Genomic DNA, 11,691 nt, shown 5'->3' with positions numbered 1-11,691 from the left:
AACAATGACATCGTCAAGGAAAATCAAGCAAGTATCCCATTGCAGACCCGACAAAACCAATTCCATAAGGCGCTGAAACGTCGCGGGAGCGGAATGGAGTCCCATGGGCAAGCGATTAAACTGGAACAGGCCCCCTGGGGTCCAGAATGCGGTCTTAGGTTTAGACTCATCGTCGAGTGGTAGTTGCCAGAATCCCGACAGTAAGTCAAGTGTAGAAAAATACCGCGCCCCGGATAATGCGTCCAGAGACTCATCCATTCTGGGGAGCGGATACGCGTCAGCCACGGAGATCTTATTAAGGCAACGGAAATCCACACAAAAACGCAAGGACCCGTCTTGCTTCTTAACCAGAACGATAGGTGCTCCCCACGGACTGGATGAGGGTGAAATGATGTCGGCAGTCAGCATGTCATTGACGGCCGATTGGACGTGGTCCTTCTCGGCAGGACTCAGCCGGAAAGGATTCTGCCAGACTGGTGCCGCATCACCTGTTTCAATGTGGTGGCATAACAGGTCCGTGCACCCAATATCATATTTGTGCTTGCTGAACACATTGGAGAATTCGATCAGCAGTGTGCGCAGCGCACCCAATTGCACCCTTGACAAATCACTGGAGCCCGCACACAGCGAGTCCACCCATTCAAGGTCCTCACCCGATAGAATTTTCTGCGCCGGGACGGGATCAACATGCGCAATAAGCCGCTCTTCCACAGGGACCCGTGCCGCGTGAGCAAGCACGGTGCCCTGCGGAATAACAGCCGGCCGCGAACCAGCATTTAAAACCATAACGAACGGGTCCCCGTCAGCCCGAACCAACGTTTGAGCCACCGCCAAATCCAGACCCCCGACAGCTCTATTCGATGGACCCAAAAGCACGCCTTGTCCCGCAGTCTCCCCACCCAATGGCTTCCACAACCGGAGGGGTACCAACATCTGCAAACCCGGGGGCACGTGCACCGTATGGGTCGCTAGCGCTTGGATCGTCGCACACGCCGTCCGTATTTCAGTAGGGTTAGATAAAAAGGAAATACGGCGACCCGATGGCAGCTCAATACAACGTTGATCAACCAGAATTTTAATGGGCATCTTAGCCAAAAAGTCGGTACCCAACAGACAAGGAACCTCTAGGGAAGAGGAGACCAAAACAGGTCCCGCCAATTTAATATTCCCTATGCAAATGCTCGCCCGAATCTGACCTATAATGCCCAACAAGCCCCCATTTGCCGCGTAACATGGCACGTCCACCGGGAGCAGAAGTCGACATTGGACGGGGAGAATGTTATAAATGAGATCGTAAATTATAGTCGCCGACGCTCCCGTGTCCACCAACACCCTGACCTCGATGCCGTCTATGAATCCCGTAATGACAGACGAGCCGGCCGACGCAGCCACTATTCTGTGGCCCAACTCGGACCACTTAATTTCCCCTTGGCCCCGTACGAACCCCACTTTCTGAACCGAATCCCCGGCCCCCAATCGCACATCCTCCACCGCAAAGCGGTGGCCCATGTGTGTCGTGTATGTTGGCCGAGCATGTGAAGTGCCGCGACTTGCCGGGGGTAGTTGGGACGACTTGGGGCATTGGTCGTCGTCCAGCCGAGGTCCCGTGGCGCGCTGACGTGGAGCGCGGCACCCGGACGCCACGTGGCCCCGAAGGCCGCAGTTGTAGCACGTGACGAGGGACGTCGGAGGTCTCGGTTGCTCCAGCTTGCGGGTCGATCGCAGAGGCAAACGACCCCCTGACCTCCAATCCCCTGGTTGTGCTGCAGCGAACGCCTCCTCCCATGGGCGAATGACTTGGGGCTCGGCGTCCACTGGGGCCGGAGCTGAGACCGCGGCAGAAGCGCAGACGACCACTTGTTTCCACTTCAGGACCTCGTGCGCCTGGATGCTCGTCGCCACCCGCAACAAACATATGTCCACCTCGTCGGCTGTGTTGATGGGGACCCCCAGGTCCTAAGCCAACTTCAGCGGTTGTTCCAAAACCATAGCGTCCTGCCCCTCCTCGTCCATACGAGGGAACGCGGCGTCCGCGAGAGCCAACAACGCCGTGCGGTAGGCGAGCGCGGTCTCCGTGTCCGCCTTCCGTTGCTCGTAAAATTGTGGCGGCAGGCCGAAGGTGGTCCGTACACTTTGGCCATGAGGCCCAGCGCGGCCTTGAGCGTGGAGCGGGCCGATCTCGGGGCGGACCTGAAGGCTGCGAGCGCGTTGTCGTCCAGCATCGCAGGCAGTGCCCGCAGCACCGTAGCGTCGGACCAGGCCGACATCTCTTGATGGGCGAGAAATCTTCGCTGGAATGCGCCCCAGTCACCCCCTTCCGCCTTGAAAGCCGTCAACGTGGGAAGACGCTGCTGGAAAATAATGTCGTCCTCCGCCTCGTGTTTTTCCCCGCGCCGCACCGTCGATAGGAGAAATGGCGTCCCCTGTGACGGGTGTCTGATGGCGGCCTGTAGCGCACGCTGATGACGTGAGCGGCAGAGATTGGAGGACCTCCCCCACGTGTTGCTCGCGATTCCCGCCAATAGACGGCCGCTCGGTAGAAATGGCGGGATTTTCAAAGTCATTCGTGTGAAGCACATTTTGGCAGGAATCAGCAACGCGACCCCTCTCGATATCCGTCGACGTTCTCCCTCCTCCAGACGTGGTGATCTCCGCTAGGATGGATGCGCGGCGAGTAGCAGCTCTGCCAGGCGGGAGTGCGCGTCGCGGAGTCCAACATCGGACCCCAGTTGCTCGTTGGGCGCCCAAGAGGAGTCCTGTGGCGCCGGCATCTCCTCCTCTTCTCCCCCCGATGCCTGCTGGCCCGAGTCGTCGTGGTTTTCCTCCCGGTCACGCTCGTGAGTCCGATGAGTTTTCCTGGTATCCATGGCTGGAAGACTGTTTCACTTCTGACGCCAGTTGTAATATCGTAAATTACGGCGGGAGACCACTTGATGGGTAGCACACTTTATTAACACTTTTCCTTGCCACAATAACACGTGTGGTCACTACAGCTCACGCTACACGTTCCACCCGGCTACACACACACGGGCTCTCCAGCCCCGTAGCTTCCAGGGGAACTTACAGACCCACCCCAGCTTGGGTATGGATCACGACCACTGGGTCCCGCAGCCCGGCCCTCACACGGATGTCCGGCCGCGGGTCCCAAGGTCCCGCCTCTGAGCCACACAGGGTCCCGGCCCTTACAAGGACAGCGGGACTAGGGGTCTAAGGGCCCTATCTCTTCCTCCTCCGTCTTCCGTCTTCACTGGTTACCAACTCCCCGAGCACCCGCGCGCATCGCCTTTTATAGTCCTCCGCTCCCGAGGGGACGGAGCCTATGCGGACCTCGATGTGAGCACCCACTCTAGTTGACCAATCACCACGCGCTGCCACACGATCCCTTTTTCCCAGTGCGTGTCACCACCACATAACCAATCACCCCGCGCTGCCACACGATCCCTCACTGTCAGCGCGCGTCACCAATACACAGCCAATCACCACGCGCTGCCACACGATCCCTACTGCCAGCGCGTATCACCACTACATATATATCGGGTCTTGAAAATGTATGCTAATTTATGGAATTATTTCTAGATTTGAAGTTTTCGTGACTGCAAGGATCCATACTTTTTGGTTTTTCGGTAAAGTCACGTAGGTAAAGAATAAAATAAAATAAATGTAAATGAAAACTAAATGAAATCACGTTTCGGAAGCAACACAAGCCTCCGTCTTCAGGTGGAACCGCCACAGCAAAATTACTGTAATTTTACTGTCGTGATTTAATTTAGTTCTTTTCCTTTTTTTATGCAATTCTGCAGATTATTTATGCTAATTGGGAAGGTGTAATTGTATAAAGTTATTCAAGTGTATGCGATTATGCTAATGTAAGTATGATGATTAAGCTCGGCTTCGTTGTCTAGGGTTGTATTATCAATCAGGATAATACAATAATTCTCACTTTAACTTTTACTGGTTGTGTCTTAGTGTGTTTATGTCAGGTCTCAAAATTCAGATCTCTCCGCAGGATACAGTTCTTATAATTAAGATTATTACGCATGAACTTAGGAAGGCACCACTCAGACACTTCTGTGTTAAGCAACTTTAATCTCTAAACAAAAACATAACACTCTAATATACGACCTCTTATGCTTGGAATGTCAACACAGTATTCCTCGAGATGTCCTCCTCATTGATCCATACATTTAACCCTCAATGTTTACGTTTGTTAAACTGAGTAGCAGAACAATCGGTTAATTCCTCAGAGTAAAGCGCGCATACACGGCGATGGGAAAAAGTCTTTACAAATTAATATGACAATATTCATACGAACAGCAATAAAGAAACATGTCCCAAAAGCAAAAGTAGACCTCAATGAACTCATTGGTAAGATTATGCAATTAACAAAATATCTTGGAACAATGGTGTGCGGCAGTGTGCCTGCTTGTGTAGCGAATGCTTATCAATTGGCTAAGGCTTCAATAAATTTGCAGACAAGATTACGTAATCAAAAGAAAGATTTTAACACAATAGTCTCCCTGTGAATGTGTAGATTCTTAACATATGTTTCTAAATGTTTAGTTTCATCAATGAATTCATTGGTACAGTTATGCAATTAACAAAAAGAATGACTAAAATACTTTTAAACGACCATATCCACATCATCATTGGACCTGCTTTGCCAGTAGCAAAATATAATAAGAGGGTTTTTCCCCTTTTTTATGGCAACAAAACTGAAACCTTTTTTTACGAGGATTCATGTCTGCATTAACAACAATACTTAGTCAAAATGCAAACAAAAACACACACTCTGATAGTATATGCATTGTCCTTGAAATTGATTGTTCCACACCAGAGACAGCTTTCCTTAGAGCCTAGTCTCAATTGGTGCTAGACTAGATGACGCCGAAAGGCATACAGCTCAAAGATAATGCACTATCAAAGTAATGATGGCTCGGGGTAAGCATCTAACATCATTGGACCTCCTTTGCCAGTACCAAAATATAATAATAGGGTTTGTCCCCTTTCCCCATATCCACGTAACTCAATGGGCAGCAATGCTTTTCATGATCAGCTAATAGTTGACGCACCATCTTAGGATGTCCACCCTTTTTTGAAACACAGAAAGAACTTTGGAGACTCTTATTAGTCCCAATATGTGCGTTATGTGTGTGTGGGTGGATTGTCTCCTTGCTCAACTGTTTGCGTTAAGCAGACATCGAGGTTGTGGCTTTCTTGTACCAAAAATTCGTTTGTCCCCTGCTGTGCAATGAGCCATGTGTGTTTGTGTGCGTGTCATACACACGGCGCTCTCGGCGTCAGCTGCTTGTCCACTTCTGGATGAGCTGAGTCGGCAGGTCGCTGGGGCTGGCACTCTTGCTCGGTGCTCTCTGGCGATGCACGATTCTCTCACAGCTCGTTCGCTGATGGCAGACACCCTTGCTCGGTGGAGCTGGTTGCACTTGGTTGCGCGCTCTCTCCTGCTCCGTGCTCTCTGGCGGTGCATGATTGCGCTTGTAGCTCGTCCGCTGCGGCTGGTCCTCTGCGATGCTCGCTTGGTCGATGCTTGGCGATTTCCGCCCTTTCTCCAGGTTGATTGCGTGTCGTTGCTCGTCACTCTTTTTCTCTCTTGCTCTCTTCTTGATCATGCAGCTGCCAGCTTCACACGGACACCCGCCCTTACTTCAGGGCTGTGCTGGTTATGCTCTCAATGGTGAAATGAACAATAAAAAAGGAAAAATAAAAGACGAACTCCGCGACTGGTCACTTCTGTCGATGCAGCTCCCTATAGATGTGCCTGTCACGGGGGTAGATTCCTGGAGCCTGCTGCTCGCAGTACTCAATTGTGTGTTATGTCTCTGTTAATTTCTGAAATTCTCTCCCCTCGGCTCACCTTCTCACAAAGGACCGGACTTCCTTTGATTTCGTTCTTCGCTGTGGGGGCAGTTGTTTGTCCGGTGTACGTGTATGTGTATGTTCTGACTTATTAAACAATCTGTTAAGTCTCACCCTAAAGCCTGGTTCCTGTCCCCCTCCTCAAGCCACCTTTTCATCAGTGGAAAACAGATGCTCCAAATTGCCCCTAGGTGTTTTCCTAGTTTTTTTTCAACTTCTGTAATAATTAATCTGGAAAGAGGGAGGGGTTCCTTTTGCCCGGTTGCATTCTTCCCCCCCACCCCCCGTGGCTGGGTGTTACATTTTTGTCTCTCTCAAAGAGGGGCAAAGTCTCTGCCTTTGTGATTTTATTTTTACCACGTGCTTCTGGAAGGCAAAGGCGGTTGGGGAGGCTTTCTCTATGAAATACATTTCATCTTGGTCATGTGTGATTGACCTATTTCGCCTTGCATCTCTTCTGGATGACATCCGGTCTAAAACTTCATAATTATTATTTGGTTTGTTTCCCAAGATTTGTGATTTATCATCGTTATTACCACGTATATTCCTAGGGTTTTATTAACCTTTGTTACCCGTCTGTATCCAGGGATCCGTGCAGTTTATACTTGAGTTATATTTTGATATCCTGAGGTTGGAGATGTAACTAAGTTTTCACTTAAGCTTTCTTGACTGCTGGAATTCATATTCCTTGGTTCTTTTGGTAAAGTCACGTAGATAGCAAGATGCAATAAAAAACAATGTGAGGTGAATGAGAGTAAAATAAGGTAAGTAATAATGCAAGGCCACCAATGTGGACTGCAGTCTGGTTTTCAATCTGGGTGAGTGTGTTGGCAGACTATGATGTCGACTTATTCTTGTTGCTAAGTTCCGAACTTTTATTGTTGTATCAAAAGAAACTAAGAAACTATTTTAAAAAACAGTTGCCTTTTGTCCTCGTGGAGCCTGTTGTCTGTACGCTTTTGATGCGGCCTTTGAAGCCGTGTAGAGATTTCCCCAGAATCTCATTAGCAACTCCCCCGCTCTCCTCTTTTTTTTTTGCTTTTTTTAATGACCTTTTATGGCTACTTCCTTGCCTGGTCATGAGTGTGAAAGGCAGCTGCTGTTTGAGGGGAGGGGATTCGCATCACTCCCTTTTTGCCCCAAGCGACACCGCGAATGATTATTATAAAATAAATATTGGCAGAATTATTCTTAACATAAATTTTGGAAAAAGGCCTACATATATACACAACATTCCCGCGCCGGTCTGCAGTTCCCCATGGGCTGCGTTCACAGGCTGCTCGGCAAGGGCAATTATGCCCAGCGTGCGGCGCTGGAGCACCCGTCTACCTGACCACCGTGCTCGAGTACCTCTTTGCCGAGATCCTTGAGCTGGCTGGCAATGCCGCCCACGACAACAAGAAAACGAGGATCATCCCCCGACACCTGCAGCTCGCCGTGCGCAACGACGAAGAGCTCTACAAGCTCATGGGCGATGTGACCATCGCCCAGGGTGGTGTGCTGCCCAAGACCTCTCAGCCCAAGAAGTGAACGCGCCGCCGCCTCAACCACCACAACAACAGCTCTTTTTAGAGCCACCCACTTGCTTGCAAAGAGCTCGGACAGTCGTACACAGGGGTCGTGTTATTAATGAGGACACAATCGCCTAGTGGCCGTCCCAAATTGCTCGCAATTAAACGAATGCTCTGCTCATTCCAGATACCCCTTTTCTCTAATTTGGGAACGGTGTTTGAGCAGCATTCCAACATTGCATCAATCATAAAACATGGTTTAGAATAAATTGAGGGCATTAGTATTGGAAGAAAGTTGTGTTTTTAAGAAAAAAAAACGTTCTTTTTGAGCCGTCAGATTACATAGGCTATTTGACGCCATCACCTTACAGTCCACTTGCACGAATTGACTGAAGTTTTTTAGGAAGTGAGCGCTTGGTTGTAAAAAAACACGGCTTCCGCGAGGGGATGTTGTCACAGCAACTTGCTGTAGTGGTGTGCACCAGTAGATTTTAAACAGTTCAGAAAATTATTGTTAGCGTGAAACCACCATTTTTTCATATCAGAAAACATGGAAATAGCGGCTGGAAGAAAAAAAACACGCTCATTGGCTCGCCATGGTCAGTGACATTAATTGCTAGCACCGCGCAGAGCTCGATATGAAATATCTAAATACACACTGTACTCGTAACCCTGCCAATTAATTTATGAATATTCATAATTTGTCTGCATTGAGAAATTCCATAACAATTACAGTTAGAATTGCTATTTTTTATCCTTTGGTGTCAAACGTAAAAGGGAATACAATGAATAATTTACTACAGTACTGAGTTATAATGAATAATTCACACGTGGCATGAGGATTTTTTTTGCATCGTTATGAACATCTTGGTACATTTCTCGCCTTCACACAAATAAATTCCATCAACAGATTGCTTGCGTACTCCTTGAAATGATTTCCATTTGGAGTGAAATATTAATTAATTGGCATTGCATGCATGTGCATTCGAATATAATTCAATTCATGCTGCGGAAAACGATCCTGCACTCCTAGAATTTCAAGTCGTACGGTGCATTAAAGGTAAGTTTTTTTTTGTTTACCAATCGACTGCGACGGAGTCGCAGGAGCTCAATGTGGTTGCTGATGATTGTTCGCTGCTCCTCGACCCTGTTCAAGGCGCGTGGTGATGCAGTTCAGGTGTGAGTATTTGTGGAGATTGTTTACGTTACGCACATTAAAGAAATGGTCCTTACGATTATTTACCAACTAGATGTGTTTTGCCATGAATGTTATGGGAATAATCGAGCCCGAAGGCAGGGCTGATTAACACAGCCAGTCGGGAGGCGGCTCATTCACTAGACTTGAGTGCTGGGTGATCTCAGCGACGTCCACGTTCTGTCTGTCGATTCTAAAGTAAATCCACAATTTCAAAATCCAGACATTCTTGAAGAATCTCACCATTTTTATTCATTGTTGCGCATCTTCATTGCATCATCATCATGTTGCACGCGCAAAATGTGGTCTTTATTCAAAATATCAAATAATTCCAGACAGTTTTACTTAATTTTCCACCCATCGATTGATGCGCTCTTCACTCATTGCCTTGAAAACTTTAAAAATGAATAACAATTGTCATTTAACGATTATGTTTGAAGCATTTGATGTATAAGTGTTACGTGTGTTTGCAGAGGGTTGAAATGTCACCAAATATAATCAGTCCTTTGCATATAAACACGACCTTTGATATATGCTGAGTGTACTCGAAACCCAGCCAATGATTCGGTTTAAATTAACGATTTCTCTGCCTTGTGAAATTCCAAAACAATTCAAAACGTGACAAAAACGTCGTGTGAGGGAATGAGTTGTGTTGCACGTTTTTGAATGTCTCAATATACATGTATCATCTTATATATAAACTAGCAGAAGTACCCGGCGTTGCCCGGGTGCAAAATATATTTCTTAGATACTAAGGTATTGTCAAAGCCCGGTGGGCTTTGACAATACCTTTCACCACTCACCACTCACAACTCACCCTCACCACTCATCCTCACCACTCCCACTCACTAATCACCCTCACCATTCACCAATCTCCCTCACCAATCTCCCTCACCCTCACCACTCACCCTCACATCTCACCCTCACCACTCACCCTCACCACTCACCAATCACCAATCACCACACACCCTCACCACTCACACTCACCACTAACCCTCACAACTCACTCTCACCATTCACCCTGACCATTCAGCCTCACCACTCACCACTCACCCTCACCACTCACCCTCTCCCTCACCACTCACGCTTACCACTCACCCTCACCACCACCACTCACCCTCACCACTCACGCTCACCACTCACTCTCACCCCTCTCCACTCACCCTCACCACTCACCCTCACTACTCACTAATCACCCTCACCACTCACCCTCACTACTCACTAATCACCCTCACCACTCACCACTCATCCTCACTACTTACTACTCACCTTCACCACTCACCTTCACCACTGACCCTCACCACTCACCCTCACCACTCATCCCCACCACTCACCCCGAACCACTCACCCTCACTACTCACCATCACCACTTACCCTCACCACTCACCATTCACCACTCACCCTCACCACTCACCCTCACCACTCATCCTCACCACTCACCATCACCATAAACCCTAACCACTCACCCTCACCACTAAGCCTCACCACTCACCCTCACCACTAACCCTCACCACTCACCCTTACTACTCACCACTCAACGTCACCACTCTTCGTCACCACTCACCCTCACCACTCACCCCTCACCATCACCACTCACCCTCACCACTCACCACTCACCCTCACCACTCACCCTCACCACTCACGCTCACCACTCACCCTCACCACTCACCCTCACCACTAACCCTGACCCCTCACCACTGACCACTCACCCTCCCCACTCACCCTTCCTACTCACCACTCAACCTCACCACTAACCCTCACCCCTGACCACTCACCCTCCCCACTCACCACTCACCCTTCCTACTCACCACTCAACCTCACCACTCACCCTCACCACCCTCCACTCACCCTCACCACTCACCCTTCCTACTCACCACTCAACCTCACCACTGACCACTCACCCTTACCCTCACCACTCACTCTCACCACTCACCCTTACTATTCACCACACACCCTCACCACTCACGCTCAACATCAACACTCACCCTCACCACTCACCATCATCACAAATCCTAACCACTCACCCTCACCACTCACCCTCACCACTCACTCTCACCACACCCTCAGCACTCACCCTCCCCACTCACCCTCACCACACACCCTCACCACTTAACCTCACCACTCAACCTCACCACTCAACCTCACCACTCACCCTCACCACCCACCACTCACCCTCACCACTCACCCTTCCTACTCACCACTCAACCTCACCACTGACCACTCACCACTCACCCTTACCCTCACCACTCACTCTCACCACTCACCCTTACTATTCACCACACACCCTCACCACTCACCCTCAACATCAACACTCACCCTCACCACTCACCATCATCACAAATCATAACCACCCACCCTCACCACTCACCCTCACCACTCACTCTCACCACACCCTCAGCACTCACCCTCCCCACACACCCTCACCACTTAACCTCACCACTCAACCTCACCACTCACCCTCACCATTCACCCTCACCATTCACCCTCAACACTCACCCTCACCCCTCTCCCTCAACACTCACCGTCACCACTCACCCTCACCACTCACCACTCACCACTCTCCCCTCACCATTAACCACTCACCCTCACCACTAACCCTCACCATCACCACTCACCCTTACTACTCACCACTCAACCTCACCACTCTTCGTCATCACTCACCCTCACCACTCACCCCTCACCACTCACCCCTCACCCTCACCACTCACCCTCACCACTCTCCCTCACCACTCACTCTCACCATTCACCCTCACCATTCAGCCTCACCACTCACCCTCACCACTCACCCTCACCACTCACCGTCACAACCACCACTCACCCTCACCACTCACCCTCACCACTCAACCTCACCACTCAACCTCACCCTCACTACTCACCATTCATCCTGACCAATCACCACTGATCAATCACCACTCACCACTCTCCACTAACCCTCACCACTCAACCTCACCACTCACTCTCAAAACTAACGACTCTCTCACCACTCACCCTCACCACTCAGCACTCACCCTCACCACTCACCCTCACCACTCACGCTCACCACTCACCACTCACCCATCACCACTCACAACTGCCACTCACCCTCACAACAACCACTCACCCTCACCGCTC

The 11,691-nt window shown here is 49.7% G+C and overlaps 1 pseudogene; it reads left to right on the top strand.

The window, feature by feature from the left end:
• The first annotated feature begins 687 nt into the window (after positions 1–687).
• LOC144724232 (histone H2A-like) lies at positions 688–7,534 on the top strand (annotated as a pseudogene).
• Positions 7,535–11,691: the final 4,157 nt, after the last annotated feature.

Source organism: Lampetra planeri, chromosome 2, assembly GCF_965212315.1.
Source record: "Lampetra planeri chromosome 2, kcLamPlan1.2.h2, whole genome shotgun sequence".
In the NCBI taxonomy this organism is placed as follows: domain Eukaryota; kingdom Metazoa; phylum Chordata; class Hyperoartia; order Petromyzontiformes; family Petromyzontidae; genus Lampetra; species Lampetra planeri.
This window is presented reverse-complemented; position numbering and strand designations above follow the sequence as displayed.